The sequence below is a fragment of the Lissotriton vulgaris genome, chromosome 11 (genome assembly GCF_964263255.1).
Source record: "Lissotriton vulgaris chromosome 11, aLisVul1.2, whole genome shotgun sequence".
In the NCBI taxonomy this organism is placed as follows: domain Eukaryota; kingdom Metazoa; phylum Chordata; class Amphibia; order Caudata; family Salamandridae; genus Lissotriton; species Lissotriton vulgaris.
This window is the reverse complement of record NC_141699.1, coordinates 1,111,329,628-1,111,349,154: the sequence shown is the minus strand read 5'-3', so window position 1 is coordinate 1,111,349,154 and position 19,527 is coordinate 1,111,329,628.

Below are 19,527 nucleotides of genomic sequence, written 5' to 3'. Positions count from 1 at the left end.
GGAGAGGCAGCGTGCCGTGCCCGCTACTCCTGGGGGTGACTTAGAGTTCCAGCGGCAGCTGATACTCTGTTACTCTGTAACAACAATAATAAGATACACCACTGGGCGCGGCATATGCGATACATTGATGACTGCTGTGTGGTTACTACCGAGTCAGGAGGAGGTCAGGACGAGTTATGGACACATGCTAAATAGGCATCGCGGGACGTCATGTTTCCACTGCCGCGGCGCCAGCACTTCAGGAGTTATGTTTTGTCAGGCTCACAACGCCTTGTGCCGCGGTAATTTACATTTAAGAAATGATGATCATCCAGCGACCGGAGAGAGCCAACCACACCCGTGGCTGAGTGAACCCCCTGTAGTGGGCCGCATGGGCTGGAATCGTTCATCCCAGAGTACACCAGTGGTTGATACGCACAGCGAGGCAATTAAGGCGGCGGTAAAGTGAACATAACCTTTAGTTTAGAGCAGTCACTAAGATCTTTAATTTTTGTGAGTGTCGTCATCTGATTACGATATGAAAACAGCACTAAGTTGATAAGGAAATGCATTTTTAAATCCGACAAGTCAGCCGCTTCTTCATTGCTTTTTCCATTCGCAGTTGGCAGCTAATTTTGCTCTTTGTTCAGGCCAAGATTCACAGGCACTCGTCATGAGCCCAGTTTTAACGCTGACCCTGCCACTCTTCCTGGCTTGAAGAAGTGTGCAGTTTAAGTCCTCTTATTATAACTCTGTCGTATCTTGCACTGCAGGGGACTGCTACGACCAAAGTGATAATAGATATTAAAGACAGACATTACATAAAAAGGGGAAGATTTATAAGCCCCTTGAGGCTGTTGCATCACTTTTGTGACGCAACGGCGACTTAAAAAGTGCAGCAAATTTACAACATGAAGCATCTAGGGAGATGTGTCATGTTGTAAAGCCCTGCATCATATTATGCCTGCGTCAGGTATAACGTATGCAGGGTGGGCGTTCCCACGCAGGAAAGCCTCATAAAAGTGACGCAGTGAAATCTACAAGATTTCACTGTGTGGCTTTTAGGACACCACTGCGTCAAAACCTTACGCCCACTTGAAGCAGGCGTAAGGAGTGAAGCACTGTATTGGGAATAGACCGCAATACACATTTGTGGAGTTGCGTCGTGCTTGCAACACTTCTCCAGCACAGCATGACTTTTCTGCCAACAGATGCGTCAGAATTTCTGAAACATCTGTCCATCCTTGCGCCCTGGTGCGCCGTATTGTAAATACGGCGCATCTATGGTGGTGCAAGATTTTTTTATGCAGGCGCAAGGAAACTGACGCATCTATATAGATGCGTCAGTTTCTTGTGAATCTGCCCGGTAGAATATATTGGGGATGAGATAGTGGTTACAGTGTTGTCGATTCGTACTGCAGATCTTATCTGGTGTTTGTATTCTTTTTAATTGGTCAGCACGTACAAGATAATAAAAAAACTCTCGGACATAAGCGGCTGGAGATCAAGAAAAAGAGTGAACGTCAGTGACTTTATGTTACTTCTCGTCTCTTTCACCAATTTTCTAGTTGATTCAAACAATGAAAACCAGTTCATTCCAGTGTATCACGTATCTGCAGAGTGCGCTTTTATTAATTTACACAAAATAACACGCAATAGACTTTATGACCCTGAGCACACACACACACACACACACTCTCTTTTAATTTAAGAACAACTACCTGTGGCTCAGCCTCACTCTCTTGTTAAAGCGATGCTCATAAAAGCAAAATAATCCGTTTTAATCTTGTTTGCTTTTCGTCTCTTCTCGCTCACACTTTTTTATTTGTTATTTATATTTCTGCAAGATTCAAATAATTGCGACCCGGGCAGAAGTCAGCCGTCACTTAAATATGACGTACGTTCGTCGTTGAAAATCATAACTAGTCGCTCGGGTGCTTGTTTCATTTAGGAATCCGCCACTGCTGTGAATATTCTTGAAACTAAAACCAACAAATGAGTGAACCATACAAAACTAAGGAAGACATGCCTGTAAGTCACCAAGCAACCACGCGATGGCGCCAGAAGATAAGGAACGGCATAAACCACGCTCTAAGAGGCGCATTTCAATAAACCAGCTGTAGAAAGAAGGGCAAAACAATGGAAAGCCGCACAGCTGGGCCAGATGTACGACCAGTTTTTGCATACGTAAACGGGTTTGCGACCCGTTTGCACATGCAAAAACCTACATGATCAATGTCCAAACACTATTTTGCAGCTAGCAAAAAATTGCGACTCGCAAAATAGTGTTTTGAGACTCGCTATTAAGAAGGGGTGTTCCCTTCCTAATAGCGTGTATGAATGTTTTGTGTCTCAAATTACTACCCTCTTCAAGAGGGTGGTAATGGAGTCGCCCAGGGGACCCCGTCCCCTTTGTGACTGGCTCTAAAAATATTTTTTAAGGGCAGGCAGTGGTCCCAGAGATTACTGCCTGCCCTTAAAAAACTAAACGAAAATGTAATTTTTTTTTCTTTTTTTAAGGCTTCCCTTTTCCTTAAAGGAAAACGGGCTGTATTGTATTTAAAAAAAACAAAAAAAACCAACCTATTTTATTGAACCTGCTTTATTGAAAAGCAGTCCCAGACATGGAAGTCTGCTGAGCCCAGCCGGCCCCCATCCCTGGGAGGGCCTGCCATTCCCAATGAACTCGCAAATTGCACGTGGCTCATTAATATTCATGAGCCTCGCAATTTGGGACCCCATTGGGAATTGCAAACAGTGTCTTCTGGGACACTGTTGTACGTTGGATTTAGCGCCTCGCAATTTGCCACTCGCAATTTTTCCTAAATTGCGACGTGCTAAATCCAATGGTCGTACATCTGGCTCCAAGAGTGTTATGAGAACAAAAATAGCATTTAGACCCACATTTACCGCACAACGCACTAACCGTCCACAACCCAGCTACCTCTCCTCTTAAAAGTGGCGTAAAGGAAAATGACGCCCCCGCCCTGCAGAATGTCTTGAGGGGCTCCTGAGTCTCTCATATCTCACAGATATCCCTTCACCTTGGGCTGAATGGGGCCGCCAAGAAAGGCTGGGGCCTGAAGGCTTGGGGGACCCTTTGGGCCGCAGGGGCCTGCGTTATGCCCCCTTAGGCGCTACCTCTGCGCTTGCCTTTCACCTTGTACAGTGCTCCGCTGCCTTCTGGCTAGGTTAGTCTATAGAAATACTGTACACATCAGGGCTTTAAGTGGGCTGGGTCCCTCTGGGTGTCGGACCCGGTAGTAATTTAAAACGTGTCCCTTTCGGACCTTGTGGAGCAGCAAAGCAAGTGTGTTCATTTCAGGCAGAAGCAGTGCAACAGCCCCACCCACCCTGGTCCCCCCAGCACATTTACAACCTGAGTAACAGCAGCCACGCTTCCCTCTAACTGAGGACAGGTAACGTTGTGCGGCAGCAATGCACACTTCTTTCCCCCAAAGAACAGGCACAAAGCTTGTGGGGCACCAGTGAGAGCTGCCCTCCCTCACAGACACTGCACAGATCTTGACCCAGCATCGAAAGCTTCCTCCCTCACATAACTGATAGAGATTGATGGAGTCCCGAAGATACCCACCCCACAGATCAAATACTTAAGAGCAGCAGCAGTGCAAGCTTCCCACACTCACAGAAGGCGGGCACCGTGCCAGCTTCCTTCACTCACAGCAGGTCGCCACAGAGAAGTTTCCAATCCCTATAGAACGGATACGTCATGGCAGCAGCATTGCAAGCTTCTCTTGCTCACACTAGGCCAGGACCTGGCAGGTTCACAGCAACAGTGCAAATCCCCCACCCCACCACAGAAGGCTGGTACAGGGGAGGGTTCTCAGTTACAGAAAAGTTACTTCATGGCAGCAGCAGTGTCAACTTCCCTTGCTAACAGAAGGCAGGCACCATGACAGGTTCGTAGAAGCAGCAGTGCAAGTTTCCCTCACTCTCAGAAGGCAGGCACCATTATAGGTTCATAGCAGCAGCAGTGCCAGCTTCCCTCACTCACAGAAGACAGGCACCATGAAAGGTATGTAGAAGCAGCAGTGCCAGCTTCCCTCACTCTCAGAAGACAGGCACCATGAAAGGTATGTAGAAGCAGCAGTGCCAGCTTCCCTCACTCACAGAAGACAGGCACCATGAAAGGTATGTAGAAGCAGCAGTGCCAGCTTCCCTCACTCACAGAAGGCAGGCACCATGAAAGGATTCTGACAGCAGCAGTGCCAGCTTTCCTCACTCACAGAAGGCAGGCATCTTGAAAGGTTCCTGGCAGCAGCATGCAAGCTTTCGTCACTCACAGAAGGCAGGCACCGTGAAAGGTTCCTGGCAGCAGCAGTGTAAGCTTCCCTCACTCATGGAAGGCAGGCACCATGACAGGTTCATAGAAGCAGCCGTGCCAGCTTCCCTCACTCACAGAAGGCAGGCGCCATGGAAGTTTCTTGGCAGCAGCAGCGCAGACTTCCCTTACTCACAGAAGGCAGGCACCGTGAAAGGTTCCAGGCAGCAGCAGTGCAAGCTTCCCTCACTCACAGAAGGCAGTAACCATGACAGGTTCCTGGCAGCAGCAGTGCAAACCCCCCACCCCCACCATAGAAGGCTGGCACAGGGGAAGTTTCTATAGTTACAGAAAAGTTACTTCATGGCAGCAGCAGTGTCAACTTCCCTCGCTAACAGAAGGCAGGCACCATGACAGGTTTGTAGAAGCAGCAGTGCCAGCTTCCCTCACTCACAGAAGGCAGGCACCGTGAAAGGTTCCAGACAGCAGCAGTGCCAGCTTCCCTCACTCACAGAAGGCAGGCACTGTGAAAGGTCCCTGGCAGCAGCAGTGCAAGCTTCCCTCACTCTCAGAAGGCAGGTACCATTATAGGTGCATAGCAGCAGCAGTTCCAGCTTCCCTCACTCACAGAAGGCATGCACTGTGAAAGGTTCCTGACAGCAGCAGTGACAGCTTCCCTCACTCACAGCAGGCAGGCACTGTGAAAGGTTCCTGGCAGCAGCAGTGCAAGCTTCCCTCACTCACAGAAGGCAGGCATTGTGAAAGATTCCTGGTAGCAGCAGTGCAAGCTTCCCTCATTCACAGAAGGCAGGCACCGTGAAAGGTTCCTGGCAGCAGCAGTGCAAGCTTCCCTCGCAGACAGAAGGCAGGCACTGTGAAAGGTTTCTGGCATCAGCAGTGCAAGCTTCCCTCACTCACAGAAGGCAGGCACCAAGACAGGTTCGTAAAAGCAGCAGTGCCAGCTTCCCTCACTCACAGAAGGCAGGCACCGTGAAAGGTTCCTGGCAGCAGCAGTGCAAGCTTCCCTCACTCACAGAAGGCAGGCACCATGACAGGTTCATAGAAGCAGCAGTGCCAGCTTCCCTCACTCATAGAAGGAAGGCACAGTGAAAGGTTCCTGGCAGCAGCAGTGCAAGCTTCCCTCACTCACAGAAGGCAAGCACCACGACACGTTCATAGAAGCAGCAGTGCAAGCTTCCCTCACTCTCAGAAGCCAGGCACTGTGAAAGGTTCCTGGCAGCAGCAGTGCAAGCTTCCCTCACTCACAGAAGGTAGGCACCGTGAAAGGTTCCTGGCAGCAGCAGTGCAAGCTTCCCTAACTCACAGAAGGCAGTAACCATGACAGGTTCCTGTCAGCAGCAGGGCAAGCTTCCCTCACTCACAGAAGGCAGTAACCATGACAGGTTCCTGTCAGCAGCAGTGCAAGCTTCGCTCACTCACAGAAGGCAGGCACCATGACAGGTTCGTAGAAGCAGAAGTGTAAGCTTTCTTCACTCTCAGAAGGCATGCACCGTGCCAGCTTCCCTCACTCACAGCAGGCAGGCACCGAGAAAAGTTCCTGGCAGCAGCAGTACAAGCTTCCCTCACTCACAGAAGGCAGGCACCATGACAGGTTCGTAGAAGCAGCAGTTACAGCTTCCCTCACTCACAGAAGGCGGGCACCGTGCCAGCTTTCCTCCCTCACTGCAGGTCGGCACAGAGCAGTTTCCAATCCCTATAGAACAGATACCTCATGGCAGTAGCAGTGCCAGCTTTCCTCACTCACAGAAGGCAGGCATCGTGAAAGGTTCCTGGCAGCAGCATGCAAGCTTTCGTCACTCACAGAAGGCAGGCACCGTGAAAGGTTCCTGGCAGCAGCAGTGCCAGCTTCCCTCACTCACAGAAGGCAGGCACCATGAAAGTTTCCTGGCAGCAGCAGCGCAGACTTCCCTTACTCACAGAAGGCAGGCACCGTGAAAGGTTCCAGGCAGCAGCAGTGCAAGCTTCCCTCCCTCACACAAGGCATGTACAGGCAGGTTCCCAGCAGCAGCAGTGGAAGCTTCCCTCACTCTGAGAAGGCAGGCATAGGTCAGGTTCTGATTCCTACAGAACAGCTACTTCATGGCATCTGCAGTGCAAGCTTCCCTCACTCACAGAAGGCAGGCACAGAGAAGGTTCCAATCCCCATAGAACATATACCTCATGGTATCAGCAGTGCAAGTTTCTTTTGTTCACAGAACAAGCACAGCACCCGTGGCACGCAGGTTCCGTGTAGCATATGCTTAATCCACTAAACATTTGCGGAGGTGCGACGTTCACCCTGGATTTATGGCCTGTACGCACCTCTACTGTCACTCACTTTCACTCCTTCATTTTATGTGAGATGCTGTCAGTGATGCTTTGGTAGTATCATGAGAGCCCCTTATGCTTCGGACACTCGTAATCCTGCTGTCCCTGCCTGCCTGGAGTCTGGCTGTGGTCACTATCAGCCTGGAGTCTGCCTGCTGTCACTGCCTGGAGCCTGACTGCTGTCACTGCCTGCAGCCTGGCTGCTGTCACTGCCTGGAGCCTGGCTGCTGTCACTGCCTGCCTGGAGCCTGGCTGCTGTCACTGCCTGCCTGGAGCATAGCTGCTGTCACTGCCTGGAGCCTGGCTGCTGTCACTGCCTGGAGCCTGACTGCTGTCACTGCCTGCAGCCTGGTGCTGTCACTGCCTGGAGAGTCAGACTTCTGTCACATGTCCTTCCGTCACTGCCAGCTGTGAGTAGATGGTTACGTTTAAAGCTGCTGTTTCAACCTCCCCTCCCCTTCCACCTCCCCCCCCCCAGGATAATGGTGCTCTCCATACTTTGAAATAAGCAGCTTGCTGCCTGGCAGCTTCAGCCATTCTTTGTAAGGACTGTCTTGATGAATTTGCCGATTTCATGATTCCATTGCACGTCTTAGTCCAGACCCACATGTGCCATACCAGACTTACAAAGGGTCTTTGGCCAAGCGTATGAGGCCAAACTCTCCATGTACAGCACTGCCTCCTCTGATAACCATTGAAGGGGGGCCGGCCCCCCTCATGGACTGGAGGCGAGAGTCTACGTGGATGGCTGCAGGCAGCGTGGACATACATCACTCCACCTCTCGATGCGTCTCTGTATGAAAGTAAGATCTGCCTTCATGGTCACCCCCACTTCTTGCTGGCCTCATAGCTGTTCTTCTGACTAGTCCGACTGGGATCCTGCTAATCAGGACCCCAGTCGCTGTGCGTCACCCCTAAATTGGATATGGTGTGTAACTGGTCATTCCTAATTGGCTACTGGGGTACCCTTGCAAGTCTCTAGTATATGGTACTAAGGTACCTAGGGCATGGGTACCACATGGGTCCCCCGTGGGCTGCAGCATGTGTTATGCCACCCACGACGGACCTTCCAAACAATCACATTGCATCCTGTGTGAGTTGGTACGTGCACCCCTCACGAAAGTTATGTTTCCTTTTATCTAACGTCCCTGCACATGGAGCCTATAAGAGACCCCTCTAGCAGGCCTTACTGTCCCAAAGGAAGGGTGCTCGGTTATGAGTGTGAGGGTGGCCCTGCATGAGCAGACCACCTCTACAAACCCCGGAGTCCATTCTCCAGGCTTTGTACATGAATCAGCCATTACAATATAGAGAGGCCATGCCTGGGCATGTTTGGTATCAAACATGATGGAATGTTATGTTATAACAATTTATTGTGCACACTACTACCCGGAGGTGTCTAGACACTCACGGTCTACCATGCCGTGTCAGGCAAAGCTAATTTCTAAAGAGCCATGTCCTGAGCAGTTTCCTGAACTCCAGCGGGGATGAAGTCTTCCTAAGGGAGAGCAGAAGGGAGTTCCATTCTTTTATTGTGATGTAGCTGAAATTCCCTTCCCCCCAATTAGTCATTTTGACTCTGGGGGTGGGCATCAGGTGGCATGGGCTGAACAAAGCGATCTGTTGGGAGAAAACCAGCTAAAAGTTCACAAAGAAATGGTGGTCCTTCTCTAAGCAATGCCTAGTGCGCAATGCAGAGGGCCGTACATTTGATCCGCTGACCAACTCGTAGCCAGTGCAATTCCTGAATGCCTGCTCTGACAGACTGGTATTTGGGAACATCCAAAACTAGTCTAGCTGCGGCATTTTGTACTGCCTGCAACCTTCTAAGTAAATTGGATTGTAAGTTAAGATACAATCCATTACAATAACCTAGTTTGGATAAAACAAGGGAGGGCAGTACTGTTTTTCTGGTATTCATGGGGATAAAAGGCAGAATTTTACAGACAGTTCTGATAGTGGGGAAGGAGGAGAACACCACCTTGGGGACTTGGGACATCAGATCATACCCCAACACAAACGCTGTATCCGGTGTTGGAGGGATGATTCCATCCACGGTAGGGCATCTCCAAACAGCCCTCCATGCTCCCGGGACGGTAAACAGTCAAAATATTGAGTTTTTTATTTCGACCTACACTTATATCGAGTTGCTAATATCGATGGGACAGGATATCGATGTCCAGAATATCGATGGCCAGAATATCGACCCTAAGGTAAGTAATATCGAAATTACTTATATCGATAGCATATATATCGATGTAAGTAATTTCGATTTACTAAGATGTGTTAGAAATCTTAGTTAAGTATTTAAATTAATTGTTATAATATGTTTAATATGTTTTTATAATTTAAAAATATATAAAAGTAAATAATATGTTTTACTACCAGAGCGGGTTGTGGGTTTATAGGGGAATAGGGTGGGAAGTAATTTATTTGTAATTAAATAATTATTTTTCAATGATTAATTTATTTTGCAATTAAATATTAATTGGCAATGAATTATTTTAATTGATTAATTAATTGATAATTTATGTATATTTTTAACTAAATTTTATGTTTTACTACTGGAGCGGGTTGTGGGTTTATAGGGGAATAGGGTGGGAAGTAATTTATTTGTAATGAATAAAATAATTTTTAATGATTAATTTATTTTGCCATGAAATATTAATTAGCAATGATTTATTTTAATTGATTAATAGAATAATGAATTGATAATTTATGTATATTTTTAACTAAATTATATGTTTTACTACTGGAGCGGGTTGTGGGTTTATAGGGGAATAGGGTGGGAAGTAATTTAATTGTTATATTAATTAATTTTGGGTAAAGGGGTATTTTTAGGGTTCAGGGTCAGTTTTCAGTTTTTGGGTAAAGGGGTATTTTTAGGGTTCAGGGTCAGTTTTCAGTTTTTGGGTAAAGGGGTATTTTTAGGGTTCAGGGTCAGTTTTCAGTTTTTGGGTAAAGGGGTATTTTTAGGGTTCGGGGTCAGTTTTCAGTTTTTGGGTAAAGGGGTTTTTTTAGGGTTCAGGGTCAGTTTTCAGTTTTTGGGTAAAGGGGTATTTTTAGGGTTCAGGGTCAGTTTTCAGTTTTTGGGTAAAGGGGTATTTTTAGGGTTCAGGGTCAGTTTTCAGTTTTTGGGTAAAGGGGTATTTTTAGGGTTCAGGGTCAGTTTTCAGTTTTTGGGTAAAGGGGTATTTTTTGGGTTCAGTGTCAGTTTTCAGTTCTTTGGTAAAGGGGTATTTTTAGGGTTCAGGGTCAGTTTTCAGTTCTTTGGTAAAGGGGTATTTTTAGGGTTCAGGGTCAGTTTTCAGTTTATGGGTAAAGGGGTATTTTTAGGGTTCAGGGTCAGTTTTAGGTTTTTGGGTAAAGGGGTATTTTTAGGGTTCAGGGTCAGTTTTCCCTACTGTTGCACCCACTGGAGTGGGAATAGTAATTATTGTTAAGTTATTATATATTATATATGAGTTATCATTTTATTTTTTTATTAAATATGTATTATTTTTTTTAACCATTATTACATATATTTAAATATGTTTAAGTAATTAATAAGTATTATTTACAGTTTTTTATGTTATTTTAAATTTTAAAAAAATCGATATATTTAACAATGATATTTTTAACATCGATATTATTTTTTCGATATTTTGGTACTTACCATGTTGTACATAGGGCGTCGATATTTTTGCTATCGATATAATTACGCCGATATTTGTGTAGGTCGAAATTCTGTCTGTCGAAATTCTGTCATAGATCCTCCCGGGACCAATATTGCAGAGCCTGACATCAAGCTAGTGCTGGTGCCGACCCAGACACGATTCTGCCCTCCTGCTGCTGGGCCAAGCCTGAGCAGGGGAAGGTAGGACAATAGGTTTCCTGTCACAAGTAGGTGTGACTACCTCCCAGAGAGGATTTAGTGTATTAGCCCTGCTGGGAGCGCTAGCCAACACCACATAGTCTGCTGGAAAGGCACATTTGGTGCCCTCCTTGCATACTCCAATTCAAACCAGATCAGGGAGCCAAACTGGACAAAGGACATGGGAGTATCCTCCCCACTGTCCGACCCTTCCTCTGGGAGGGATCCCTGAATCATCCCAACGCTCACCATAGGGTACTTAAGGGCTTACCTGTGGGTGGGTTCCTATTTTAATCCTGGGATTTGATCGGATCAACACCACGTCTACTTTGACCATCGGGGTAGTCTGGACTCCGAGACCGCACGGGGGGAGATCCCTGCTGCTCTGGCCTCCTCGTCCTGCAAGCTCGCTACCACGGCGGTGCCCATAATCCGTACAGGTCCTACCATGACCTGTGGACATAAAAGGCAATAGAAGGAATCTGCCATGGAGTGAAGGGGAAGCGTCCGCATGCACTGCAACACAGCCTACAGGTTTGCCGATCCTAGGCTTCCACAAGGCTCATCAACACAGGTGGTTGTTTGGCACGCCCTTGAGGCCTGGACGATCCCTTCATCGAGTTTTAGGCCACTGTTCTTCGTCGGAGTCCCAACAACTTGCACTGAGGCAAGGCGGCCTGCACTCCCCTGAGGAACAGGAGGCACTACAGAACACACCAGGGAGCAGCGAGGCGGTCTGCACACTCCTGACCAAGAGGCACTACAGAACACACCAGGGAGTGGCGAGGAGGCCTGCACCCCCTGAGGAAGAGGAGGCATTACAGAAGACACCAAGGAACAGCGAGGCGGTCTGCACTCCCCTGAGGAAGAGGAGGCACTACAGAACACACCAGGGAGTGGCGAGGAGGCCTGCTTTCCCTCAGGAAGAGGAGGCACTACAGAACACACTAGGGAGTGGCGAGGAGGCCTGCACTCCCTCAGGAAGAGGAGGCACTACAGAACACACCAGGGAGCAGCGAGGCGTTCTGCACCCCCTGAGGAAGAGGAGGCACTACAGAACACACCAGGGAGTGGCGAGGAGGCCTGCACTCCCTCAGGAAGAGGAGGCACTACAGAACACACCAGGGAGTGGCGAGGAGGCCTGCACTCCCTCAGGAAGAGGAGGCACTGCAGAACACACCAGGGAGTGGCGAGGAGGCCTGCACTCCCTCAGGAAGAGGAGGCACTACAGAACACACCAGGGAGCAGCGAGGCGTTCTGCACCCCCTGAGGAAGAGGAGGCACTACAGAACACACCAGGGAGTGGCGAGGAGGCCTGCACTCCCTCAGGAAGAGGAGGCACTACAGAACACACCAGGGAGTGGCGAGGAGGCCTGCACTCCCTCAGGAAGAGGAGGCACTACAGAACACACCAGGGAGTGGCGAGGAGGCCTGCACTCCCTCAGGAAGAGGAGGCACTACAGAACACACCAGGGAGTGGCGAGGAGGCCTGCACTCCCTCAGGAAGAGGAGGCACTACAGAACACACCAGGGAGTGGCGCTGAGGCCTGCACTCCCTCAGGAAGAGGAGGCACTGCAGAACACACCAGGGAGTGGCGAGGAGGCCTGCACTCCCTCAGGAAGAGGAGGCACTACAGAACACACCAGGGAGCAGCGAGGCGTTCTGCACCCCCTGAGGAAGAGGAGGCACTACAGAACACACCAGGGAGTGGCGAGGAGGCCTGCACTCCCTCAGGAAGAGGAGGCACTACAGAACACACCAGGGAGTGGCGAGGAGGCCTGCACTCCCTCAGGAAGAGGAGGCACTACAGAACACACCAGGGAGTGGCGAGGAGGCCTGCACTCCCTCAGGAAGAGGAGGCACTACAGAACACACCAGGGAGTGGCGCTGAGGCCTGCACTCCCTCAGGAAGAGGAGGCACTACAGAACACACCAGGGAGTGGCGAGGAGGCCTGCACCCCCTGAGGAAGAGGAGGCACTACAGAACACACCAGGGAGGTGACGAGGAGGCCTGCACCCCTGAGGAAGAGGAGGCACTACAGAACACACCAGGGAGGTGACGAGGAGGCCTGCACCCCTGAGGAAGAGGAGGCACTACAGAACACACCAGGGAGGTGACGAGGAGGCCTGCACCCCTGAGGAAGAGGAGGCACTGCAGAACACACCAGGGAGGTGACGAGGAGGCCTGCACTCCCTCAGGAAGAGGAGGGCGCAGTTGTTAAAGTGATGAACATAGAAGCAAAATAATCCGTTTTAATCTTGTTTGCTTTTCGTCTCTTCTCGCTCACACTTTTTTTTATTTTTTATTTATCTTTCCGCAAGATTCAAAGAAATGTGACCCGGGCAGCAGAAGTCAGCCGTCACTTAGGAAAGTGATATAATATGACGACGTTCTTCCTTGAAAATCATAACTAGTCGCTCGGCTGCTTGTTTCATTTAGGAATCCGCCGCTTCGGTGAAAATTCTTGAAACTAAAACCACCAAAAGAGTGAACCATACAAAACTAAGGAAGGCATGCCTGTAAGTCACGAAGCGGCCACGCGATAGCGCCAGAAGACAAGGAACCGGCATAAACCAGCTCTAAGGGGGCGCATGTCACTAAACTAACTGCAGAGAGAAGAGCAAACACAGAGGGGAAGGGAAGGCAGCAAACTGAGCAATCAAGAGTGTTATGAGAACAAAAAGAGCATCGAGGGCCACACTTACCTCACAACGCACCAACCCTCCACAACCCAGCTACCTCTCCTCTCTACAGTGGCATAAAGCAAAATGACCCCCCGCCCCCTGCAGATTGTCTTGAGGGGCTCCTGAGTCTCCCATATCTCACAGATATCCATTGACCTTGGGCTGAATGGGGCCCCCTACAAAGGCTGGGGGCCTGAAGGCTTGTGGGACACTGTGCGCTGCAGGGCCCAGCATTACGTAAGCTGGGGACCCTCTGCGCTGCAGGGCCCTCAATCAATCAATCAATCAAGAAATGTATATAGCGCGCTACTCACCCGGAGGGTCTCAAGGCGATTGGGGAGGGGGGGTCTGCTACTGCTCGAACAGCCAGGTCTTGAGTTGCTTCCTGAAGGAGAGGTGGTCTTGGGTCTGACGGAGGTGGATGGGGAGGGAGTTCCATGTCTTGGCTGCCAGGTAGGAGAAGGATCTTCCTCCCATGGTGCTCTTCGGATGCGAGGAACGGCGGCGAGGGCGTGGTTGGTCGATCGTAGCTGGCGGGTGGGAGTGTAGAAGGTCAGGCGGTTGTTGAGGTACTTGGGGCCCAGGTAGTGGAGAGTCTTGTGTGCGTGGGTGAGGAGTCAGAACGTGATTCTCTTGTTGACGGGGAGCCAGTGCAGGTCTCACAGGTGTCCGAAGATGTGGCTGTGCCGGGGGATGTCCAGGATGAGTCATGCGGAGGCGTTCTGAATGCGTTGGAGTCTCTTCTGTAGTTTGGGTGTGGTCCCGGTGTAGAGGGTGTTTCCGTAGTCCAGTCGGCTGGTGACGAGTGCCTGGGTGACTGTCTTCCTAGTTTCGGTGGGGATCCATCGGAAGATCTTACGGAGCATGCGTAGGATGTTGAAGCATGAAGATGAGAAGGCGTTGACTTGTCTGGTCATTGAGAGGGTGGAGTCCAGGATGAAGCCCAGGTTGCGTGCGTGGTCCATTGGTTTGGGTGCGCTGCCCAGGGCAGGGGGCCACCAGGAGTCGTCCCAGGCGGAGGAAGATGGTCCCAGGATGAGGACTTCCGTCTTGTCTGAGTTGAGTTTCAGGTGGCTGTTCTTCATCCACTCGGCTACGTCTTTCATCCCTTCGTGTAGGTTGGTTCTGGCGGTGGCTGGGTTGTTGGTGAGAGAGAGGATCAGCTGAGTGTCGTCGGCGTAGGAGATGATATTGAGGTTGTGTTGGCGTGCGATGGCCGCGAGGGGGCTCATGTAGATGTTGAAAAGGGTGGGGCTGAGTGAAGATTCTTGTGGTACGCCGCAGATGACTTCGATGGCCTCGGATCTGAACGGAGGGAGGCGGACTCTCTGTGTTCTTCCGGCGAGGAATGAGATGATCCACTCCAGAGCCTTCTCCTGGATTCCGACGTTGCTGAGGCGTTGTACTAGGGTGCGGTGGCAAACCGTGTTGAACGCTGCAGAAGATCCAGGAGGATGAGGGCCGCTGTTTTCCCATTGTCGAGCAGGGCTCGGATGTCATCAGTGGCTGCGATGACGGCGGTCTCGGTGCTGTGGTTGGCTCGGAAGCCGGACTGCGAGGGGTCAAGGGATCCGTTCGACTCAAGGAAGGCGGCAAGCTGTCGGTTGACGGTCTTCTCGATGACTTTGCCAGGAAAAGGGAGGAGTGAGATGGGGCGGTAGTTCTTGGAGTCGGTGGGGTCTGCTGATGGTTTCTTCAGGAGGGCGCTGAGTTCGGCATGCTTCCAGCTCTCCGGGAAGGTGGCGGTGTTGAAGGAGCATTTGATGACGTCTCGGAATTGTGGTGCGATGATGGAGGCGGCCTTGTTGAAGATGTGGTGGGGGCATGGGTCGGTTGGTGATCCGGTGTGGATGGTGTTCATTGTGTGGATGGTGTTTTCGGTGCTGACCGGGGTCCAGGCGCGGAGGGTGGTGGTGGGGTGCGTCGGTTCGGTGGTTGGGTGCGTGGGCTGTGTGCTGAAGCTGTTGTGTATGTCGGCGATCTTGCTGTGGAAGAACGAGGCAAGTGAGTCGCAGAGTTCTTGCGAGGGGGTGATGGCGTTGGTTCCAGCGCTGGGGTTGGAGAGCTCTTTGATGATGCTGAAGAGTTCCTTGCTGTTGTGTGAATTGTTGTCAAGTCGTTCCTTGAATGCTGTCTTCTTGGTGATGTGGATCAGTTGGTGGTGTTTGCGGGTGGCGTGCTTGAGGGCAGTCATGTTGTCTGTGGTCGGGTCTTTGCGCCAGGCTTTCTCGAGGGTGCTGCAGTTCTTCTTGGAGTTCTTGAGATCGTCGTTGAACCAGGAAGCCTTCTTGCTGCCGGGCCTGCTGGGATGGTTTTTCAGGGGTGTGAGGTCTTCAGCGCAGTTGGTGATCCACTGTGTAAGGTTGTTGGCTACTTGGTTGGGGTCTGTTGAGCTGGGGGGTGGATTCTGGTTCAGGAATGTGGAGAGCTGGTCAGAGGTGATCTTGTTCCAGCTCCTATGGGGAACCGGCTGCGGGTGATGGTGAGTCGTGGTCCTTCTGAAGCTGAAGTGGACGCAGCTGTGGTCTGTCCAGTGGAGTCCGGTGGAGTGGCTGAAGGTGATGTCCTTGCTGGAGGAGAAGACGGGGTCAAGCGTGTGTCCGGCGTAGTGGGTGGTGTTCACCAGCTGCTTGAGTCCGAGGTTGGCGAAGTTGTCCAGCAGGGTGGTGGTGTTGCTGTCATTGTTGTTCTCCAGGTGGAAGTTGAGGTCCCCTAGGAGGATGTAGTCAGCGGAGGAGAGGGCGTGTGGGCTGATGAAGTCTGCGATGTCTTCGCTGAATTGTGTGCGAGGTCCTGGGGGTCTGTAGATGAGGGTGCCTCTGAGTGTGGTCTTGGGGTCAGTGTGTATCTGGAAGTGAAGATGTACGGCGGCTGTGAGGGTGTCGTCGGAGTTGGTCGTGATGCGGGTGGTGTTCTTGTGGACGATGGTGATGCCTCCTCCTGTCTGGTTGACGCGGTCCCTCCGGGTGATCTTGTAACCGTCCGGGATGGCGATGTCGGGCGCTGAGGAGGCGTTCATCCATGTTTCCGTGAGGAAGGCGACGTCTGGAGATGTGGTGTCGAGCAGGTTCCAGAGTTCCACGGCGTGCCTGTGGACGGAGCGGGTGTTGAGCAGGATGCACTTCAGGTGATTGCTGCTGGAGCTCAGCTTGGCGGGTGCAGTGCAGGTCCGGATGCAGGAGAAGTTGCAGGATTGGCAGCTGAAGTGTCCGAGGGTGCGTCGCGGGGTGGCTCGAAAGCATCTGGGGATTCGGCTGGTGTTGAGAGCGTAGAGTGTGGTGGCATCGTAAGTCCGGCAGGTGGGATGGCCTCTGCGGGGGTCAGGGGGTCTGGTGCTGGGCGCGGTCCAGGCGCGGACGGGCGCAGACGGGCTTACCTTTGGCGCGCCTTCGGCGCACAATCGGCGCGCCCGCTGCGTGCGCGTGGGGGAGTCATAGGAAGGTAGCCGGGAGGGAGGGTCAGCTGGGTGGCGGGAGCGGGGCGGCCAATGGGCTGGCGGGGGCGGGGCCGCAGGGAGGCAGCGGCGGGAAAGTCGGGGGCGGGCGGGCGGCTGGGTCGCCCTAGGCGGAGCGAAGCACAGGAAGCAAAGAAACTTCAGGCAGGCAGCAGGAGGAGCGTTGGGGGCGACCATGCCTGGGCAAGGCCCTGCGTTACGCCAGCGGGGGACCCTCTGTGCTTCAAGGCCCTGCGTTACGTAAGCGGGGGACCCTCTGTGCTGCAGGGCCCTGCGTTACACCAGCGGGGACCCTGTGCACTGCAGGGCCCTGCGCCACCCCAGCGGGGGACCCTCTGCACTGCAGGGGCCGGCGTTATGCCCCCTTAGGCGCTGACTTTGCACTTGGCTTTCACCTTGTACAGTGCTCCGCTGCCTTCTGGCTAGGTTTGTCTATAGCAATACTGTTCACATCAGGGCTTTAAGTGGGCCAGGTCCCTCTGGTGTCAGACCCGGTAGTAATTTAAAACAGGTATTAAAATGTGTCTCTTTCGGACCTTGTGGAGCAGCAAAGCGAGTGTCTGTCAAACCATGTGCAGTTCAGACAGCAGCAGTGCAGCAGACCCCACCCACCCCTTCCCTTGTCCCCCAATGCACATTCACAACCTGAGTAACAGCAGCCAAGCTTCTCTCTACCTGAGGACCGGTAACGTTGTGGGCAACAATGCAAACTTCTTTCCCCCAAAGAACAGACACAAAGCTTGTGGAGCACCAGTGAGAGCTGCCCTCCCGCACAGAACTTGACCCAGGATCGAAAGCTTCCCTCCCTCACATAACAGATACAGATTGGTGGAGTCCTGAAGGTACACATCCCCACAGAACAAATACTTAATAGCAGCAGCAGTGCAAGCTTCCCTCATTCACAGAAGGTCGGCACAGAGTAGGTTCCAAACCCTATAGAACAGATACCTCACGGCAGCCGCAGTGCAAGCTTCCCTCACTCACAGAAGGGTGACACAGGGCAGGTTCTGATCCCTATAGAACAGATACCTCACGGCAGCCGCAGTGCAAGCTTCCCTCACTCACAGAAGGGTGACACATGGCAGGTTCTGATCGCTATAGAACAGATACCTCACGGCAGCCACGGTCAAGCTTCCCTCACTCACAGAAGGGTGACACAGGGCAGGTTCTGAACCCTATAGAACAGATACCTCATGGCAGCCACAGTGCAAGCTTCCCTCACTCACAGAAGGGTGACACAGGGCAGATTCCAATCCCTATAGAACAGATACCTCACGGTAGCCACAGTGCAAGCTTCCCTCACTCACAGAAGGTCGGCACAGAGCAGGTTCTGATCCCTATAGAACAGATACCTCACGGAAGCCACGGTCAAGCTTCCCTCACTCACAGAAGGGTGACACAGGGCAGGTTCTGATCCCTATAGAACAGATACCTCATGGCAGCCCCATTGCAAGCTTCCCTCACTCACAGAAGGGTGACACAGGGAAGGTTCTGATCCCTATAGAACAGATACCTCACGGCAGCCGCAGTGCAAGCTTCCCTCACTCGCAGAAGGTCGGCACAGAGCAGGTTCTGATCCCTATAGAACAGATACCTCACGGCAGCCATGGTCAAGCTTCCCTCACTCACAGAACGGTGACACATGGCAGGTTCTGATCCCTATAGAACAGATACCTCACTGCAGCCACGGTCAAGCTTCCCAAACTCACAAAAGGGTGACACAGGGCTGGTTCTAATCCCTATAGAACAGATACCGCACGGCAGCCACAGCCAAAGCTTCCCTCACTCACAGAAGGGTGACACAGGGAAGGTTCTGATCCCTATTAAACAGATACCTCACGGCAGCCACGGTCAAGCTTCCCTCACTCACAGGAGAGTGACACAGGGCAGGTTTTGATCCCTATAGAACAGATAACTCACGGCAGCCGCAGTGGAAGCTTCCCTCACTCGCAGAAGGGTGACACAGGGCAGGTTCTGATCCCTATAGAACAGATACCTCACGGCAGACGCAGTGCAAGCTTCCCTCACTCACAGAAGGTCGGCACAGAGCAGGTTCTGATCCCTATAGAACAGATACCTCACGGCAGCCGCAGTGCAAGCTTCCCTCACTCACAGAAGGGTGACACAGGGCAGGTTCTGATCCCTATAGAACAGATACCTCACGGCAGCAGCAGTGCAAGCTTCCCTCACTCACAGAAGGGTGACACAGGGCAGGTTCTGATCCCTATAGAACAGATACCTCACGGCAGCAGCAGTGCAAGCTTACCTCACTCACAGAAGGTTGACACAGGGCAGGTTCTGATCCCTATAGAACAGATACCTCACGACAGCCACAGTGCAAGCTTCCCTCACTCACAGAAGGGTGACACAGGGCAGGTTCTGATCCCTATAGAACAGATACCTCACGACAGCCGCAGTGCAAGCTTCCCTCACTCACAGAAGGTCGGCACAGGGCAGGTTCTGATCCCTACAGAACAGATACCTCACGACAGCCGCAGTGCAAGCTTCCCTCACTCACAGAAGGGTGACACAGGGCAGGTTCTGATCCCTATAGAACAGATACCTCACGGCAGCCGCAGTGCAGGCTTCCCTCACTCACAGAAGGGTGACACAGGGCAGGTTTTGATCCCTATAGAACAGATACCTCACGACAGCCGCAGTGCAAGCTTCCCTCAGTTACAGAAGGGTGACACAGGGCAGGTTCTGATCCCTATAGAACAGATACCTCACGACAGCCGCAGTGCAAGCTTCCCTCACTCACAGAAGGGTGACACAGGGCAGGTTCTGATCCCTATAGAACAGATACCTCACGGTAGCTGCAGTGCAAGCTTACCTCACTCACAGAAGGGTGACACAGGGCAGGTTCTGATCCCTATAGAACAGATACCTCACGGCAGCCGCAGTGCAAGCTTCCCTCACTCACAGAAGGGTGACACAGGGCAGGT